At 40.1% G+C, this 20,759-nt stretch overlaps 1 long non-coding RNA gene across 1 annotated transcript; it reads left to right on the top strand.

Annotated features, from left to right (window-relative positions):
* The first annotated feature begins 7 nt into the window (after positions 1–7).
* On the top strand, positions 8–20,037 carry LOC122478907. Its single transcript, XR_006296191.1, has 3 exons — positions 8–131; positions 4,762–4,903; positions 19,994–20,037. It is a non-coding gene; the product is annotated as an uncharacterized LOC122478907 (long non-coding RNA).
* The last annotated feature ends 722 nt before the right edge of the window (positions 20,038–20,759 follow it).

Genomic DNA, 20,759 nt, shown 5'->3' with positions numbered 1-20,759 from the left:
CCGCTCGCTCCGCCCCCGCTCGCTTCTGCCCGCAGCAACCGGTTCCCACGAGCCCTGGGGCGGTTTTGAGACTGGAGGCGGGAGTGGGTTGGACGCGCGTCCCGGCTCCTGAGACCCAGCTGGAGTTTCAGGTAAGTCGGAGGAGCGTCCCTTGTGTCCCCAGCGCGGCGCTGGGCTTCCCTAGGCCCAGACTTCCTACGCCGGGAGAAACGCCCCGCGAGGTTTGGGACATCCCCGGCCCCGGGAGAACCCCGAGCAGTGCCACCTGTGGGTGACTGGGGACTCTGTCGGAACTAGGAACCGCACCTCCCCTTCCGCTAAGCGGTGGCGGGCCAGGTGGATGGCACGGTGCAGTAGAGCGAAGCAAGAGTTTTATGAAAAGAGTAAGTCTTTTTCTGTCAAACCTGAGGCATCGGAGCACATCTGATACACTTACAAGGTCACGTGCATTGACTGTTAATGTATTAACACTTGCCTCACTCACTGAAAAGTAGAAAACAGCACCTATGTAAGACTTACGGTGTGCCAGGCTCTGTTTTGGTACTTTACATGTATTAACATTTCTATAAAGTATATGCTATATCAGAATCCCCCATTTTACAAGTGAGGCACAGAGAAGTTACATAATCAACCTCATGTCGCTCAACATAGTAAGCTGAAAAGCTGGGATCTAAATCCAGATCGTCCTCCTCTGGAGTCTGCCCTCTAAACCACTGCCATCCTGACACCAGAATCTGAGTGTCCACTGTGTGCAGGGAACTGTTACAGGCCCGGGGAAAACAAGAGGAGGGCTCTTCCCTCAAAGGAGCTTGTATTCTAGTTTGGGGGGAGAAAAGACAAGAAGCAAGTTCAAAATGAAACCACTGCACATATGAGATGTGTTGACTATAGTCATACAGCAGGGTGGTGGCATTGAGAGTGATGGGGAGAGGGAGGCTACTTTCCACCTGGTCGTCCTGGAGACTCCTCTGGGAAGGTGACAGTGGAGCTGGGCGCTGAACAAGGGGACAGGCAGACAACCCTGAAGATGAAGCTAAGGGAAGGCAAGTACATTAATAGTTACAAGCTCATGCTTATCTGGGACTCTCCTTCAAGCATTCAATAAACCCTAAGAAGTCTGACAAGATTTCATTTTACAGGGGGAAAAAAAATACAAAAAAACCTAAAGGTTGGGAAGTTTAATAACTCGGCTAAGTCATTAGTTAGGAAAGGGGAGGGATGGGAAGAGAGCACAAGGCCTTCTGGTTCCAAATCCTCCCTCCCTCTTGTGGGGGCCTTGAGCATAATGACCTGCACTCAGAATGAATCTAGTAAAATTTCTCTTTTGTGATCCACTGTTTCGTCCCAGCCCCCATCTCTCCTGCCTCTTACCCACTCAGAAACTACTGTTGACTAGTCAACATAATTTCCTCCAGAGCAGGTGTTCTTTGAGGGAGCAGACGTAAGGAACCTTCTGAAATTGTATGCAAAACAAAGCAGAACAAAAAAATTGTGTGTGTGTGTGTGTGTGTGTGTGTGTGTGTGTGTGTGTGTGGAAAGAGAGTTATAATTATTTGTTATAGTAATAAGGTTGGTTTTCTCCAATAAAAACTCATACACACACACACACACACTTAACACTTCCATCAAATGGACTGACGCCCAAAGGTAGGAAAGCCACTGTCTTAAGGGGTTAACTGATGTCGTGGTGACCAAACAAACTGATTTCCAAATCACTTTGCCTGTGCTCGCCAGGTGACTCTGTTGGCTCCTATTTCTGACTTAATGGAAATGAGATTTTCAAAGTTGATGAACTCTGACTGAAAGGGCAACAAACCCAGAACCTTCTTACCCCTTCATAAAGTTTAAAAATAAAAAAGACAGTAAAATGTCTATATTACCCGTCTTAATTCTCAAAACCAGGGAGAACTGACCTGTGAACAGAGTATCCCAGTAACAGAATTCATTATCAGTGATAGTTGGGGTAGTTTCCATAATGTTTTGCTGTTGCCTAAAAAAAGACACTCATTACGTTCTCAATTTAGGTAGGTGGCTGCCACAGGTATATCATACCCAAAGCATGTAGTATAGAGTACTGGCAGTTGTTTTCAGTGGAGTGTTGATAAAAAGAAACAGAGATAAAGACAGCAAGAGAGGCTTTTATAGAACTTTAGCTATACTGATGAAAAGGTGTAAAACTGAACTCAGGATGTGGTGGGCTAAAAAAAAAAAAGTTTAATCTCTATTATTTCTTATGTGAAAAGTTCAGTAGTTTTAATAGAAAACAGAAAACAAAGTTGAAGCCTATATAACTCAGACTTCCTCCTTCTGTTTCCAAACAGAAGATTCCAACCGCATCATTACTGTCTTCTTTATTTTAAAATAATGCTGAGGTACAAAAAAAAAAACAAAGGCATTTATGTAGACTTCTTACAGCCAAGGACTTCCTTCTTACAAGATATCCCCATGACTTCTATAAAATTTGTATGTTTGGATGACCAGTATCGGGTTAACATAATTTTAGTTCCTTGAGTGAAGAAAATACCTCTTTTTAACTTGCACAAAGATTCCACACTGTGCATTAAAAGACACTGAATTGGAAGGTTTATAAATAAAATGTTTGTATTTGGAGCTCATCACTCTTTTTTTTAAGTCTCTGGCTTTCTTTTATAACTTTCTTCCTACCCACAAGGGACCTGACCCACCCTACATGAATAACACATGTTTGTTGAATGAATGAATGATGAAAACAATGATGATAATACTATAGACCTTATCAGTTCTTTATCAGGAGTCTGTTCCTACATGAAAATGACTTCACTGTGGTTATATGATATGTCTGCTTCTCTTTCCATCACGTACTGAAAGTAGTTGCTTCTTTGGAACTATGTAGAAGGAAAGAAAGAGTTTTGTGGGGTTTTTGTTTGTATTTTGTATTTAAGTATGCTCCACACCCAACATGGAGCTTGAACTCACAACCCTGAGATCAAGAGTTGCACGCTCTAGCTACTGAGCCATTGAGACATCTCCTGTAAGAAGGAGTTTTAAGTTTATTTATTAATTGGGTGGGGGAGGGGTGTAGGGGCAGAGAGAGAGAGAGAGAGAGAGAGAGAGAGAGAGAGAGAATCCCAAGCAGGCTCCATGCTGTCAATGCAGAGCCCAACATGGGGCTCCATCTGCCGAACCATGAGATCATGACCTGAGCTGAAATCAAGAGTTGAACACTTAACCAACTGAGCCACTCAGGCACCCCATGGAGTTTTAAATGTTGGACACAAAATCAAGAATTATACTCCTAGGAACAGTTGCTAAATGAATCATTCAAAAGAAAGAAAAAGCATCGTATACAAAGCATGATTTTGAGATCGTAACTAAAAATAATACAATAACTAAATGCCCAATAACAAGGAAATGTTTAAGCCAAAACTACCGACAGTATGGAATGTCAGGCTGTCACTAAAAATAGTATCTAGGTTAGGGGCACCTGGGTGGCTCACTCTGTTAAGTGTCCAACTCTTGGTTTCGGCTCAGGTCATGATCTCATGGCTTCGTGGGACCAAGCCCGGCATCGGACTCTGTGCTGGTAGTGCAAAGCCTGCTTGGGATTCTCTCTCTCCCTCTCTCTCTTCCCCTCCCTCACTTGTGCTGTCTCTTTCTCTCTCAAAATAAATAAATGGATAAAAATTTTTTTAAAAAGTATCTAAGTTAATAATATAGGAATGTAGAGGAAAACTTATGAACATTAAATGAAAAAAGTAGAATACAGTGCTTTATGTATCCTATGATTGTTTTATGTTTTATTATTGCAATTAAATAAAAATTATGTGCATAGAAAATTGTTGGGTTGAAAATAAGAAAAGTGACTAATAGTTTTTGAGGGGTTCCTGTGTGCCAGGATCCGTTTTCAGTACATTAGATTAATTCATCTAATTTTCACAACAGCTGTGTGAGGTAGGTACAGTTGTTATTTCTGCTTTACAGATGAGGAGACTGAAGCAGAGAAGATCTAAGTAATTTGCCCAAAGTCACACAGCTAGTGAGTGGCAAAGCTAGGATGTGAATATAAGGCAGTAGGACTCTGGATTTTGCACGCTTAAACCATGCAAGTGTGCCAGAGAAAATAAAGGTTTAATCATGGATCATGGGTTTAAAAACAAAAAACAATTCCTTGTATAATGTTTTTATGTTGATTTAATAGTAAGCAAAAACTTTTTAAATTGCAGAGTCAGAAAAGAAGGCACAGATGTAAAACCAGTTTACATTCAGAAGAAACAGAATCAAAGATAAAGATGAGAAACATATGGAGTGAAACCCTCAGGGTTTGACCAGTTTGTGTTTTGGATTAGGATCTAAATAGTGTTTCAAATGGGTACAGTATAGGAGCACCTGGGTGGCTCAGTCGGTTAAGCCTCCAACTTCAGTTCACAGTTCGTGAGTTTGAGCCCCGCGTCGGGCTCTGTGCTGACACCTCAGAGCCTGGGGCCTGCTTCAGATTCTGTGTCTCCCTCTCTCTCTGCCCCTCCCCTGCTCACTCTGTCTCTGTCTCTGTCTCTGTCTCTGTCTCTGTCTCTCTCTCTCAAAAATAAACATAAAATAATTCAAAATAAATAAACATTTTTAAAAATTTTTAATTGAAAAATGGGTACAGTGTATCCATGACTTGATAGTTCATGAGAATTGAGATAAAATGAGCTATGTCATATCAAATGTTATGTTATTATAAGTATGAATAAAAAGTATACTTTGCCCTGATGCCTTGCACTTGCTGTTTCTTCTGCCTAGAATGCTCTCTACCTAGCTGCCTCCTCAACAGTGACAGTCGGGAAAATGTGACCATCACTGTGTCAGCAGAAAGCCGAGAAACCATTGGTGAACCGTCCTGACAAACTCCATGTTATGGTGGAGCTTACATTCTGGTGAAAAGGTCAGTCCTTTAAAATTTTAGTTTTAAAATGTTAACCTCAAATTAACAGCATCCCCTCTTGGTAGGTGAATAACGACCCCCAGAGATGTCCACATCTTAAATCCCCAGAACCCAGGAATCTGTTAACCTATATGATAAAAGGAACATTGTAGATGTGAGTAAGTGAAGGATCTTAAAATAGGTAGATTATTGTGGACTATCCAGATGAGCCCAGTGTAGGACTCACAAGAGTCCTACAAGAGGGAAGCAGGAGCTTCAGAGTCAGAAAAGGGGACGTGATGAGAGAAACAGAGGACAGAGAGCAGGGGAGAGGTTGGAAGATGCTACACGGCTTGCTTTGAAGATGAAGGGACTGCAAGCCAAGGAATGCAGACAGCTTCGAGAAGCTGACAAAGGCAAGGAAACAGATTCTGCCCTAGAGCCTCCAGAGGGAACCAGCCCTACTGACAACTTGATGTTAGCCCAGTGAAACTGCTTTCGGACTGCTGACCTCTAGAGCTGTACGAGAACACATTTGTGTTGTTGTAAAGCAGTAAGTTTGTGATAATATGTTCCAGCAGCAGTAGGAAACTAATAGAGCCCTTAGTAGGAGTTTACTTTTCCCTTGTCTATAAAAAGTCAGTGTCACACTGGCATGATGTCCATAGTGTCAGGGCCCCAGCTCCTTCTGTCTTTTCATGTAGGTGAAACAACCTGGGCAGAAATAGGAATATCTCCAGAGACTCCTGATTTGGGCATCAGGCCATGTTATCACCCACGTCAGTGTTTCTCAAACTGGAGTAAAGTAGAAAGCCCTTATAAACAAAACATTTTTTTTTTAACTTTATTTAAGTCCAAGTTAGTTGGGGCACCTGGGTGGCTCAGTCAGTTAAGCGTCTGACTTGGGCTCGGGTCATGATCTCACAGTTCGTGAGTTCAAGCCCCCACATCAGACTCTGTGCAGACCGCTCAGAGCCTGCAGCCTGCTTTGGATTCTGTGTCTCCCTCTCTGTCTGCCCCCTCCACCATTTGCGCTCTGTCTCTCAAAAATGAATAAACGTTAATAAATAAATAAATCTAAGTTAATTAACATATAGGGTAATAATGGTTTCGTGAGTAGAATTTAGTGACTCATCACTTACATATAACATCCAGTGCTCATCACAAGTGCCCTCCTTAGTACCCATCACCCGTTTTGCCCATCCCCCACCCACCACCCCTCCAAAAACCCTCAGTTTGTTCTCTGCATTCAAAAGTCTCTTATGGTTGCCTCCCTCTCTGTTTTTTTTTATCTTATTTTTCCTTCCCTTCCCCTATGTTCATCTGTTTTGTTTCTTAAATTCCACATATGAGTGAAATTATGTCGTATTTATCTTTCTCTGACTGACTCATTTCGTTTAGCGTAATATACTCTAGTTCCATCCATGTTGTTGCAAATGGCAAGATTTCATTCTTTTTCATCTCTGAGTAATATTTCATTGTATATATATATATATATATACCACATCTTCTTTATCTATTCATCAGTTGGTGGACATTTGGGCTCTGTCCATAATTTGCCTATTGTTGATAGTGCTGCTATAAACATTGGGGTGCCTGGGCCACTTCGAATCAGCATTTTTGCATCCTTGGATAAATACCTAGTAGTGCAATCGCTGGGTTGTAGGGTCCTCTATTTTTAATTTTTTGAGGAATCTCCATACTGTTTTCCAGAGTGACTGCACCAGTTTGCATTCCCACCAGCAGTTCAAAAGTGTTCCCCTTTCTGCATATCCTTGCCAACATTATTGTTTCCTGATCTGTTAATTTTAGCCATTCTGACTGGTGTGAGGTGACATCTCATTTTGGTTTTGATTTGTATTTCCCTGTTGATGAGTGATGTTGAGCATCTGTTCATGTTGAGAGTCTTTAATGTTAGCCATCTGGATGTCTTCTATGGAAAAGCGTCTGTTGGGACACCTGGGTGGCTCAGTTGGTTAAAGCTCAGGTCATGATCTCACAGTTCGTGGGTTTGAGCCCCATGTCAGGCTCTGTGCTGACAGCTCAGAGCCTGGAGCCTGCTTCCAATTCTGTGTCTCCCTCTCTATCTGCCCCTCCCCCATTCATGCTCTGTCTCTCTGTGTCTCAAAAATAAATAAAAACATTTAAAAAGAAAAAGAAATGTGTCTGTTCATGTCTTTGCCCAGTTTGTCACTATAAACAAAACATTTTCATCCTAATTTACTTAACTATATGTAAATATAAAACTTGTTATACATTATTCATGTATATAGTATTTTATACATATTTAAAACCAAAATGGATTTACACAATAAATTCAAACAAGAATACAAAACCAATTATTGAGACCACACATATCCCCACACTGTAGTGTCACTGGAAGTCACGTGGGGAGCAGTAACAGGAAATTCCTATCCCTCTCAGCCAGGGAGGTGTCACTGAAAACCAGGAGAGAAGTAGAACTTCCAACCCCACCTAGCAGTAATGGGAAGCACCTCCCTTGATTGTCAATGGAGGAAGAGTGGGAAACCCGAACTTCTAACTCCAACTGGTAGCTGGTAGAGACAGTGCCCCTCCACCTTCCTCTGCCAAAGTAGTGTCAGAAGAAGCCAGATAAAACAAAGGCTTAAATACAATCCAGAATCTCATAACATAATTCCCCAAATGTCCTGGTTTCAATTGAAATAACTTACTATATCAAGAAACAAGATCTCAAACTGAATTTTTAAAAAAAGGTAATTAATAGACACCAACACCAAGATTACAGAGAGGTTAGAATTTTGTGAAAAAGATTTTAAAGCACCCATCATAAAATTGATTCAATGAGCAGTTACACATACACTTGAAACAAATTTTTTTTATATAGAAAATCTCAGCAAAGAAGTAGAAGACCTAAAAATTCACCAAATGGAAATTTTAGAACTGAAAATACAAAACCTAAAGTTTTAAAACTCCATGGATAGACTTCAGCAGGATGCATGAAATATAGGAATTCAGTGAACTGGAGAGAGCAATAGAAGTTACTCAGTCTGAACAAACAAAAACAAAACAAAGCAAATCCATGAACAATCCTCTGGGACCATAACAAAAGATCTTCCACTTGTGTCTTCAGAGTATTAGTAGAGGAGAAAGAGAGCAGGGCTGAAAAAGCACTGAAAAAATAATAGCTGAAAACTTTCCATATTTTACAAAATCTGTAAACCTACAGATCGAGAAGTTAAGCAAACTTCACACAGGATAAAGGCAAAGAAATCCATGCTAAGACACATCATAGTCAAACTTCTTAAAACTAAAGACAAGGGGCGCCTGGGTGGCTCAGTCGGTTAAGCGTCCGACTTCAGCTCAGGTCATGATCTCACGGTTCGTGAGTTCAAGCCCCGCGTCAGGCTCTGTGCTGATGGCTCAGAGCCTGGAGATTGTTTCAGATTTTGTGTCTCCCTCTGTCCCTGACTCTCCCCCGGTCATGCTGTCTCTCTCTGTCTCAAAAATAAATAAACATTAAAAAAAAAAAAAAAAACTAAAGACAAAAAAAAATCTTAAAACCAGTGAGTCATAACATCTTACCTATGGAAGGAAAACAATTCGAATGGCAGCTGATTTCTTAACAGAAACCGTGAAGAAGGAAGTAGCACAACAGTTTTCAGTGTTAAAGTAATGGCCAGCCAGCCTACAATCCTATACCCACCAAAAATATCCTTCAAAAATGAAGGAGAGGGGTGCCTGGCTGGCTCAGTTGGAAGAGCATACAACTCTTGATCTCAGGGTTGTGAGATGGAAACCCATGTTGGGTGTAGAGATTACTAAAAAAATAAATAAACAAACTTTAAAAAAAGTGAATCAAGTCGTTCTCAGATAGTGGAAAATTAAGATAACTTGTCATCAGCCAACTCACCCTAAAAGAATGGCTAATGGAAGTTCTCCAAACAAAAAGGAATCAGAAAAAGAAGACATCTTGGAATATCAGTGATGAAGAGAGAACACAGTAAGTAAAAATATTGGTAAAGACAATAGATTTTCCCTCTCCTCTTCCTTTTTCTAAATTACAATGGATAGTTGAAGCAAAAATTGTAACATTGTCCAAATGGTTGTAAAAGTATATGAAAGAAATATTTAGGACAATTAAAAATTTTTTTTTCAACGTTTTTTATTTATTTTTGGGACAGAGAGAGACAGAGCATGAACGGGGGAGGGGCAGAGAGAGAGGGAGACACAGAATCGGAAACAGGCTCCAGGCTCTGAGCCATCAGCCCAGAGCCTGACGCGGGGCTTGAACTTAGGACCGCGAGATCGTGACCTGGCTGAAGTCGGACGCTTAACCGACTGCGCCACCCAGGCGCCCCAGGACAATTTTAAATAAAAGAGGGTAAATGTACGTAAAGGGAGCTAAAGTTTATTTTATTTTTTTATGTTTATTTATTTTGAGAGAGAATGTGTGTGAAAGAGGGGGTAGGGAAGAGAGAGAGGGAGAGAGAATCCCAAGCAGGCTCTGCACTGTCAGCATGGAGCCTGATATGGGGCTCGAACTCACAAACTGAGATCATGACCTGAGCCAAAATAAAGAATCAGATGCTTAACCAATTGAACAGCGTCCCAGGGAGATAAAGTTTCTATATTTTCTTCAAACTGATAATGATACCAGTAGAAGCTGGTATGTGTATATATATAAACATATGTGTGTGTGTGTGTGTGTGTGTATATGTATATACACATGTATGTATATAATGTACATATAAACATAATGTATATATAATATACATATATATGTATATACATATATATGTATATAATGTACATATACACATAATGTATATATAATGTATATATATATAATGTGTGTATATATATATATAATGTAAAACCTAGAGCACCCACTAAAAAAAAGCTATACAAAGAAATTTATACTCAAAATTACTATATTTTTTAAAATTTTTTATGATAGGTGGTTTTTTTTTAAGTTTTATTTATTTAAGTAGTCTTTATACCCAACATGGAGCTCAAACTCAGAACCCTGAGATCAAGAGTTACACGCTCCTCCAACTGAGCCAGCTAGGTGCCCCTCAAAATTACTATATTTAAATTGGAATTGTAAAGACACCTCTTTCTCAACAATTGATAGAACAAGTAGACAGAAAACCAGCAAGGATATAGAAAAATTCCCAACAACACCATCAACCTACAGGATCTAATTGACACTTGGCAGGATTCTCCACCCTATAGTGGAATACACATCCTTTTCAAGTGTCCATGGAACATGTACCAAGGTAGATCATGTCCTGGGCCATAAAACAAACCACAACAAATTCAAAACAATTGAATTCATACAGAATATGTTCTGAACACTATAAAATTAAACCAGAAATCAGTATCAGAAAGATACCAGGCGAATCTCCAAACAAACAGGAAACTAAACAATGCATTTGTGAATAATTCATGTATCAAAGAGGAAATCGTAAGGGAAAACAAAAAATGATCTAAGTGGAATAAAACAACATATCAAAATTTGTGGGACAACATTTCAAAATTTGTGGGACACAGCTAAACAGTGCAGACAGAGAAATTTATAGCAGTAAATGCATCCATTAGGAAATAGGAAAATTCTCAAATCAATAATCTAAGTTCCCATTTTAAGAACCTAGAAAAAGAAGAGCAATATAAATCCAAAGCAAACGGAAGCAAATAATAAAAACAAAAGTAGAAATCAATGCAATTGAAAACCAAAAACCAATGGAGAAAATCAATGAAAGAGCTGGTTCTTTAGAAAGATTATAAAATTGACAAACACCTAGGAAAACTCAAAGATAAGTAGAAAAGATGGAAGTTACCAGTATCAGGAATGAAACAGGGCAGAATCATTACACAGCATTCCAACATCAAAAAGATGGTACCCCACACCAGGCACTATGCTGTGTGGAGCCTGCTTGGGATTCTCTCTCTCTCTCTCTCTCTCTCTCTCTCTCTGTGTGTCTCCCTCTCCTTCTCCTTCTGCCCCTCTCCCCTGTCTCTCTCTCTCAACACAAAATTTTCAAAAAAATTAAAAATTAAAAAATGATAAATGAACATTACAAACAAATTTATACATATAATTTTTCTTTGAAAAATAATTGAATATTCGTTGCAGGTACACAACAGAATGACTCGGTATTTGTATATATTGTAAAATTATCACCACAAAAAGTCTAATTAACATCCATCACCATTACATAATTACAAATTTTTTTTCAACGCACATAAATTTGACAATTTATTTGAAATAGACTAATCCTTAAAAAGTACAAATGACTACAACTCACCCAGTATGAAATAAGTGGGAAAACCTGTAACTGTTAAGGACTGAAGACGTAATTTAAAAAAAATTTTTTTTAATGTTTATTTATTTTTGAGACAGAGAGAGATAAAGCATGAACGGGGGAGGGTCAGAGAGAGGGAGACACAGAATCTGAAACAGGCTCCAGGCTCTGAGCTGTCAGCACAGAGCCTGACGCGGGGCTCGGACTCACGGACCTCGAAATCATGACCTGAGCCCAAGTCGGCTGCTTAACCGACTGAGCCACCCAGGCGCCCCTGAAGATGTAATTTTAGAACTCCCTAAACACCTGGGTGCCTCAGTCATTTAAACATCTGACTTTGGGTGAGGTCATGATCTCAGGTTCCTGAGCACCAGCCCACTTTGGGTGAGCCCCGCTTTTCTCTCCCTCTCCCTCTCTCTCTCTCTCTCTCTCTCTCCCTCAGGGAATTGTCTCTCTCTCTCCCTTTCTCTCTTCACCCTCACTTACTGCGCCCTCTCTCTCTCTCTCTCAAAAATAAGTTAATTAATTAATTAAAAATAAAACTCCCCCAAATGAAATCTTCAGACCAAATGGTTTTGCTGGAAAATTCTAACAAATGTTTAAAGAATTAACATTTAATTCTTCACAATGTCCACCAGAAAATAGAAGAAGAAAGGACCCTTCCCAATTCATTTTATAAAGCTAGTATTACCCTAATGCCAAAACCAGAGAACAACAGTCCCAGAAAGGAAAACTGCAGACCAATATTCTTCATGAATATAGACATAAATTTTTTTTAATTTTTTTTTAAATTTATTCTGAGAATGAGAGAGACACAGGGTGGAGGGGCAGAGAGACAGGGAGAGAGAGTCCCAAGCAGGCTCTACACTGCAGCACAGAGCCCATCATGGGGCTTGAACCCATGAACCATGAGACCATGACCTGAGCCAAAACCAAGAGTTGATGCTCAACCAACTGAGCCACCAGGTGCCCCTGACATTAAAATTTTTAGCAAAATAATATTAAATAGAACTCAGTTAAAAAGAATTATACACTATGACCAAGTGGGGTTTGTTCCAGAACTGTAAGACTGCTTCAGTATTTGAAAAACAAGGGCAAAAATTTTGTACTGTGCAAAACATTTTAAAGTGAAAAAGTTGGACATATAATTAAGATATGAGACAGCAGTTCCACTCCTAGGTGTATACCCCAAAGAATTGAGAACAAGTACTCAAATACATGTCTACAAATGCTCATTGCAGTATTATTCAAATAGCGAAAAAATGAACACCACCAAAATGTCCATCAGCTGATAAACAGATAAACAAACAAACAAACAAAAAAATATATATATATATACACACACACACACACACACACACACACACAGTGGATTATTATTCTACCATTAAAAGAAATGAAGGACTGATATACACTACAACATGGATGAACCTTGAAAACATGATGCTAAGTGAAAGAAGCCAGGCACAGAAGGCCACATGCTGTACTCATTTCATTTATATGAAATGTCCAGCATAGGGAAACCCATAGAGACAGAAAAGAGATTAGTGCTTGCCAGGGGATAGAGGGAGGAAGGGATTTTAGGGCTAACTGCTAATAGGAATGGGGTTTCTTTTCGGGGTGATGGAAATGTTGGGGAATTAGATGGTCGTAATGGTTATACAACCATCGTGTATACAATTTTAAAGAACCCTGAAGTCTACAGTTTAAAATGGTGATTTATTTTATTTTATTTTTTTAACGTTTATTTATTTTTGAGACAGGGAGAGACAGCATGAATGGGGAAGGGTCAGAGACAGAGGGAGACACAGAATCTGAAACAGGCTCCAGGCTCCGAGCTGTCAGCACAGAATCCGACGCGGGGCTCGAACTCACGGACCGCGAGATCATGACCTGAGCCGAAGTCGGATGCTCAACCGACTGAGCCACCCAAGTGCCCCTAAAATGGTGAATTTTAAGTTATGTGAATTATGTCTCAATTAAATAAAACTTCTGCTTTGTGAAAGTCCCTGTTAAGAGGATAAAAAGGCTGCAGACTGAGAGAAATTATGTACAAACTATGTATCTGATAAAGACTAGTATCTAGTATCTAGGCTATATAAAGAGCTCTCAAAACTCAACAGCACAACAAAAAAAAAAACAATCCAATTAGAAAAATGGAGGGGCGCCTGGGTGGCACAGTGGGTTCAGCGTCCAACTTCTACTCAGGTCATGATGTCATGGCTCATGAGTTTAAGCCCTGCATCAGGCTCTATGCTAACAGCTCAGAGTCTGGAGCCTGCTTCAGATTCTGTGTCTCCCTTTCTCCGATCCCCTCCCCTGCTCGTACTCTGTCTCTCCTTAAAAAAGAAAAAAATGGGCAAAAGACATGAAGAGATATTTCACTGAACGGCATATACAGATAGCAAATAAACACATGAAAAGATCTTCAACATGATTCAATGCTTGGTAAATGCAAATAAAAATTACAATGAGATATCACTAAACAACTATCAGAATGGCTGAAATAAAACATAATGACAACATCAAATGCAAGTAACGATGGAGAGAAATTTGATCACTCATACACTGTGATTGGGAATGTAAAATGTTAGAGCTATTCAGGAAAATGGTCTGGCAGCTCCTTTAAAAATCAAACCTTCAACTATCCTATGACCCAACAATTGTTCTTAGGCATTTGTCCTAGAGAAATGAGAACTTAAGTTCACACAAAAACCTATACTCAAAGTTTATAGTAGCTTTCTTTATAATAGTCAAAACCTGGGAAAACCCTATGTCCTTCAGCAGGTAAAAATAGTTAAACTGTAGTTCATCATACTAATAGCAACAAAAAGAAACCAATGATACACTCAACTGATACACCCAACAATCTGGATAAATCTCCAGAAAATTATGCGGAGTGAAAAGAGCCAATAAAAATGATTACATAGTATATAATTCCATTTATATAACATTCTAGAAATAACAAAACTGTAGAAATGGAGAGCGGATTAGTGGTTACTAGGTATTAATAAGGGAGATGGGCAGAACACCATAGATATGGCTATAAAGGGACAATACTAGGGATCCTCATGGAGATGGAAATACTGTATTGATTGTATCAACATCAGAATCCTGCTTGTGATATTTTACTATACAGTTTTGCAAGATGTTACCAATGGAGGAAACTGGGAAATATGAAATCTCTTTATAGTTTTGTCCCATAACTACATATGAATCTATAATTAACTCAAAATTAAAAGTTGAATTAAAATCTTAATTAACAGCTGATAATGACAGTAGCCAACAATTATTGAGCATTTAATGCTAAGTATGGTTCTCAGCACTCGATCCATTTAATCCTGCCAACAACCCTGTGTTGTAAACATTACTGATCTCAAGAGAGAGGTAAACCCTGACATGCTGACCACTGATGCCACCTCCTGCTGAAATCCCTAGGGAGCCGGACAAGGTGAAAACAGCTCCTGGCTAGATTTGCCAACACTATTGCCGAACAAACTTGGATAAACTCATCACAAGAGATAAATCAAAAGATGAGGGTTTGGAAAAGAGAAAGAGAGAAATTTATTTAGGGTGCCAGCAGCCAAGGGAGGTGGCAGATTCAAGCTTTAGCAACTGACCTCTCTGCCTGCAAGATGGACACCTAGAGTTTTATAGGGAGAAGTCGAAGGGGTACGTGCAAAAGAACACACAGAGACAGGTGATCATGGGTGGGAGGTGGTATGTGTTCAGCAGTGATCATGGACAGGGAAGGGGGTGTGGTCTTCTAAAGCATTCCGTTGGTGTCAGGACTTTTTTGGCCTGGAGGTTGGAAAGATCCAATCATTGCCAAACCTCCTCAATGCCTCAAGAAAGTGTGATGAGAATTTAGAACAATGGGTTTCTTTTTTTTTTTTTTTTTAATTTTTTTTCAACGTTTTTTATTTATTTTTGGGACAGAGAGAGACAGAGCATGAACGGGGGAGGGGCAGAACGAGAGGGAGACACAGAATCGGAAACAGGCTCCAGGCTCCGAGCCATCAGCCCAGAGCCTGACGCGGGGCTCAAACTCACGGACCGCGAGATCGTGACCTGGCTGAAGTCGGACGCTTAACCGACTGCGCCACCCAGGCGCCCCTAGAACAATGGGTTTCAATTAGAGCGTGAGCTAAGCAATCTTGTCTATTTCTGGTTTTAGTTCAATCTTTAGTCCCATTCAAGAGATGAAAAAACTGAGGGTTCAAGAATAGTTGAATAACTTGCCCAAAGTTACGTAACTGGTAGGACTGTGATTCACCTTCAGAGTCTATGATCTTAACCACCACGCTAATAATCAGGCAACTTGGCATATTCCGGCTTCTCAGCTTTCCTTGAAATCACATCCTCATTCCTACTCTGCAGCAGTTGCCTGAGGATCAGTAGCTGCTGCCCCCTTCAGGCAGAGCATTGTTGTGCATTTATCACAATGCCCCCTACTCTCTTTTCAATAGACTCCGTTTTATTACTCTCAGCTCACTTCACCCATGGATGTTACCACCAGGTCCTGTAGACATTTAAGTTTTAGAGGCTGGCATACAGCATTATTCTGTGCCTGCAAAATGAAAAAGCCATGGAAAGAGGGAAAATATAGTAAAATTACATTGATTTAAACCTAACAAAGAAGAACCATTGGAATTAACATGGCGTTTGAATTGTAGAATATTGTTTTCTTTTTTTTTTTTTTTTAATGTTTATTTATTTTTGAAAGAGAGAGTGCGCGAGCAGGGGAGGTGCAGAGAAAGGATCCAAAGCAGGCTCTGTGCTGACAGCAGAGAGCCTGATGTGGGGCTCGAACTCAAAACTGTGAAATCGTGACCTGAGCCAAAGTTAGATGCTTAACCCACTGAGCCACCCAGGTGCCCCTGAATTGTAGAATATTTTTAAAGTAACTATAACAAAGCAAATAAAGATAGGTACTGCTAATATTGCAGCATATTTATTGATTTTTTAAAAAATAAAATCTTTCTCTGGGCCAGTTCTGCTGAATTACTTAGTTCGTCCCTCTTACAAACTACCTGCTGTCACTCTACTTTCCCTGCCTCACCCCACTGTAGTAGCTGTCAGTGTCCCTCATATATCCCCTGCCCTTTCCTCTAGAAGAACAAGGTCACTGTCAGGCACCTTCTGCCTAAGAGCTTTTTCTTGGCTCTTCTATAGGGAGCAGGCCAGAAATGCCAGGTCAGGTAACATCCCCAGGGAGCTGCCACCAGCCAGTGATGAATGAGAAGTGGAGGAAAAAATACCCCAGTTCCCCTGCCCTTGGATGGGACAACTCTGGGTCATGTTCACCATGGATCCCAACAGGATTGAGGCCCAGTTACCCTCAGTGATAATCTGCTCACTAATAACTCTTTAATCATGCAAACTTTCATGCCTCTTTCTTTATGAGTGCTTTCTGGAATCCCCTCCCAAATAAACCACTGGCACTAAAATCTTTGTCTTCAGTCTGATGAATATCCACCCTATCCTACGACACCCATCCCAGGAAGGAAGGAAGGAAGGAAGGAAGGAAGGAAGGAAGGAAGGAAGGAAGGGAGGAAGGAAAGAAGGAAGATAGGAGGAAGGGAGGAAGGGAGGGGAGGCGGTGAGAAGGGAAAAGAAGGGAAAGGAAAAGGTCTTTAAAAACACAGAAAACACAGAATCACTTGAGAGAAAAGTGAAGATTGGCTGTGTTTCTGGCCGGTTGAAAAGGATTAACCTAGCTGGCTTTAGATGGAGAGATACGATCCAGCTTTGAATTAAGAAGGAAGAAGGTGAAAGCAGAAACCTCTCAGATCCCAGTTCACACCCTTTCCTCCTCACCTCTGAATTCATCCAAGTCTGAATTCCCAATCCCTTACACTAACCCCTGGGCCTCCAGTTAACTCCTTCAAGGGCAACTGTTATGGACTAAATTGTGTCTTTTCCTCCTCCCCAAAATTCATAGGTTGGAGTCCTAACCCCCAACGTGACTGTATTTGGAATTAGGGCCTATAAGAAAGTAATTAAGTTTTGGTCGTAAATGTCTTTTTTTTTTTTTTTTTTAACATTTATTCACTTTCGAGACTGAGAGAGACAGAGTGTGAGTGGGGGAGGGGCAGAGAAAGTGGGAGACACAGAATCAGAAGCAGGCTCCAGGCTCTGAGCTGTCAGCCCAGAGCCCGACCCAGGGATTGAACCCACAGATGGCGAGATTATGACCTGAGCTGAAGTCGGACGCTCAACTGATTGAGCCACCCAGGCGCCCCATAAATGTAGTCTTAATCCGGTGGGACTGGTGTCCTTGTAAGAAGAGGAAGAAACCAGGAGCATGTGTGCACAGAGAGTAGACCAGATGGAGACACAGCGAGAAGGTGCTTGTGGATAAGCCAAGGAGAGAGGCCTCAGGAGAAACCATGCTAACTCTCACCTTGATGTTAGATGTCCAGCCTCCAGAACTGTGAGAAGATATATTTCTGTTGTTTAAGCCACCCAGTCTGTAGTATTTTTTGTCAGCCCAAATAGACTAATAAAGCAACTCTCAACAAATGGGGGACAATATCTGATGTCTATATGAATTTTTCAACCTCCAATCCTTTGAATGGACAGTGGGAATGAAGTCAATATCCAAGGACTAAGTATAGGCCTCCTCTCAAAGTGGGGCAGTGTTAGCCTGTGATTCTTGTATGATTCTGTGGAAGGGAGGACAAGGGCTTGAACAGTAGCTGAGATTTGATTTCCTGCTCGGTACATGGATGAGAGCTCAAAGCTGATGACATTTGGTTTAGAAAAATAAGGACTATGATGTCTTATGCCCTGGTGTCATGGGGTCCCTAATAGCTGCAACTGGTTATATAAGAAACTGAGATCAAGGCATGTCCTACACCATCTCCCAGAGGTTTCCTCTCAGAGGTGCTCCGCCAAATGAGTTCCACACTAAAAGGATTTTGTACTACACGTATTAATAAAATAGGAGAAACATTTTTGCCTCATCTGTTCCCTTTTCCCCAAGAACTGGTTTAAATACAGAAATAAAGCAGTTATAAAGAACTCCCTTTTACTGTACTTGTTTTTCTAACATTGTGTGTTATTTCATAACATTGATAACACAACATGATGACTGAAAACAAGCTAGGCTTTTTCAGTTCAACTTAATTCTTGGCTTCTAAACAATAGCGGGAACAAAGCCCATAGGAAAATTTGGCCAGGCAGGCACATTGTTGTTACTTATTAGGGAGTCTGCTCGAATTGATAGCAGACCTCTTGATCTTTTCTAAGAGATAAAAAGAAACATCTTTCTCCTTTAAGAGAAATTTCTTTCCTTCTTTGCTAATTTTGAGGTTCTTCGTTTTGAAATTTTCAGATACATACTAGAAGCTGTCCCGTTTCCTCTTCTTATTTATTGTTATAATGAACATATAACATTATACCAAGGTTTCTTCTTAACTGCTTGCAAGATTAGCACCTACTGTATACCTTCAATTTGCACCTAGCTGGGTGCAAATGACCAAGCAAGTGAATAAAAAACTTCTCTTGGTGGAAGATGGTTAATGAACTCAGCTGTTTTCAAAACTGCCTTCATTCTCAGGCTGTTTTTCTGCCCTTTATAATTTCCTGCATTGTGAACTTTAACAGAAAAAAAAATCTTTAGTAGAATTCTTGTACCCTTTTTAATTTTTTTAAATGTTTTGTTATTCTTGAGAGAGAGAGAGAGAGAGAGAGAGAGAGAGAGTGAGTGGGGGAGGGCAGAGAGAGGAAGACACAGAATCCGAAGCAGGTTCCAGGCGCTGAGCTGTCAGCACAGAGCCTGATGCAGGACTTGAACCCACGACCAGTGAGATCATAACCTGAGTCGAAGTTGGGCGCTTAACTGACTGAGCCACCCCGGTGCCCCTCTTGTACCCTACGGGAAGTTCTTAAACACCTTTCATATAATAATGCAACTGGAGTGCTCAGGGGCTGATAGAAACATTGAAAAGTACAGCTTGGCATACATATTACCAACTCCTCACACAGGTCCTAAGTGCAGGCACTTTGATTACGAGTCCAAGGAATGCAACCGGAGAATGTGACTGCTGTTACATATAATGTTAGAGATAATGTTAGAGAAAAACAGTGTGGGACAGCCTAGTTAACTAGCTCCTCTCCTTCCTTGAATGGCCCAAAGCTAGCTTCTCCTGATGTGATGGAGATAATGAACCCCATGCTGTATGAAATAGAAAAGTTAAGAATTCACAATAAAAACCAGCAAATAATAATAATTATATGTGTGTGTGTGTGTGTGTGTATCAATGCTTTTATTCAAAGAATCTTAAGTAAACAGTCACCTTGATGTAAAAAACAAACTTCAGTGGCCATATACACACATCCACAGACCTAATTGTACTGACATGGTTTTTTTTTTTTTTTTTTTTAATTTACTCGCTGAGATAAATCTACTTAAGGAAACAAAGTGCAAAGATGTGTTATCTTCTCCCTCTATTTCATCTGCTCTCAGCCCCAGACTCAACCGGAGCACCCAGCACTGGGCTTTCCCCCTGCTGTTGGCCATCAGATAAATTCTCTTCATTCTACCTGAGCCAGAGCCTTCTCTAGTGGTCCCAGGTACAACTCCCAGCATGCTGTGGGAGTGGAAAGTTGGGATGGACAGGAGCTTTTGCAGGTGCTGTCTGTCCAGAGCAGCACGGTCAGGGGGAAATATAATGTACACCACAAATGTAGACCACACATAAAGGAAAATGTTTTAATAGCCTCTTCGAAAGACGGTGAAAAGAAATAGGCAAAGTTGAGGTTAATAATATATCTCATTTCTTCACTGAAGTATAATTAATATACAATGTTATATAAGTTTCAGGTGTACAACATGATTCAACATGTCTATACATTACCCAGTGCTCACTCACCATAAATGTAGATACCACCTGTCACCATGTGACATTATTACAGTATGACTGATTATATTTCTTGTGCTGTACTTTTCATCTCTGAGACTTATTTATTTTATAACTGGAAATTTGTACCTCTTAGTTCCCTTCTTCTATTTTCCCCATCCCCCCATCTCCTCTTTGACAACCACCAGCTTGATTTGTTTCTAAGGGTCTGTTTTTCACTTGTTTATTCATTTGTTCTGTTTTTTAGATTCTACATATAAGTGAAATCATGTGGTGTCTTCTTTCTCTGCCTGACTTATTTCACTTAGCATAATACCAGGTCCACCTATGTTGTCACAAAGGACAATATCTCATTCTTTTTTTATGGCTGAGTAGCATTCCTGTGTGTATGTGTGTCTTATTTAACTGAGTTTATCCACAATATGGTCATTTATACATATAATTATACAAAAAAGTATTAGTGAGATATTTTACATTATTTTTTGGTTTTTTTAAATATGAAATTTATTGTCAAATTGGTTTCCATACACATTATTTTTTGTACTAAGCTTTCAAAATTCGGTGTTTATTTTACACTTACAGAACATCCAGTTTGGATTAGCCAGTTACAGGTAATCAGTAGCCATATGTACTTAATGGCCACATATTGGACAGCATGGGACCAGAGCATACCATGGTAGTACATTCACAGAGAAGTGGGCAGGGAAAATGGCATTACTTTAA

This window comes from Prionailurus bengalensis, chromosome B1, assembly GCF_016509475.1.
Source record: "Prionailurus bengalensis isolate Pbe53 chromosome B1, Fcat_Pben_1.1_paternal_pri, whole genome shotgun sequence".
Classification (NCBI taxonomy): Eukaryota; Metazoa; Chordata; class Mammalia; order Carnivora; family Felidae; genus Prionailurus; species Prionailurus bengalensis.
Note: the sequence above shows the minus strand (reverse complement) of the source record. Positions and strands in the feature narration are given on the sequence as shown.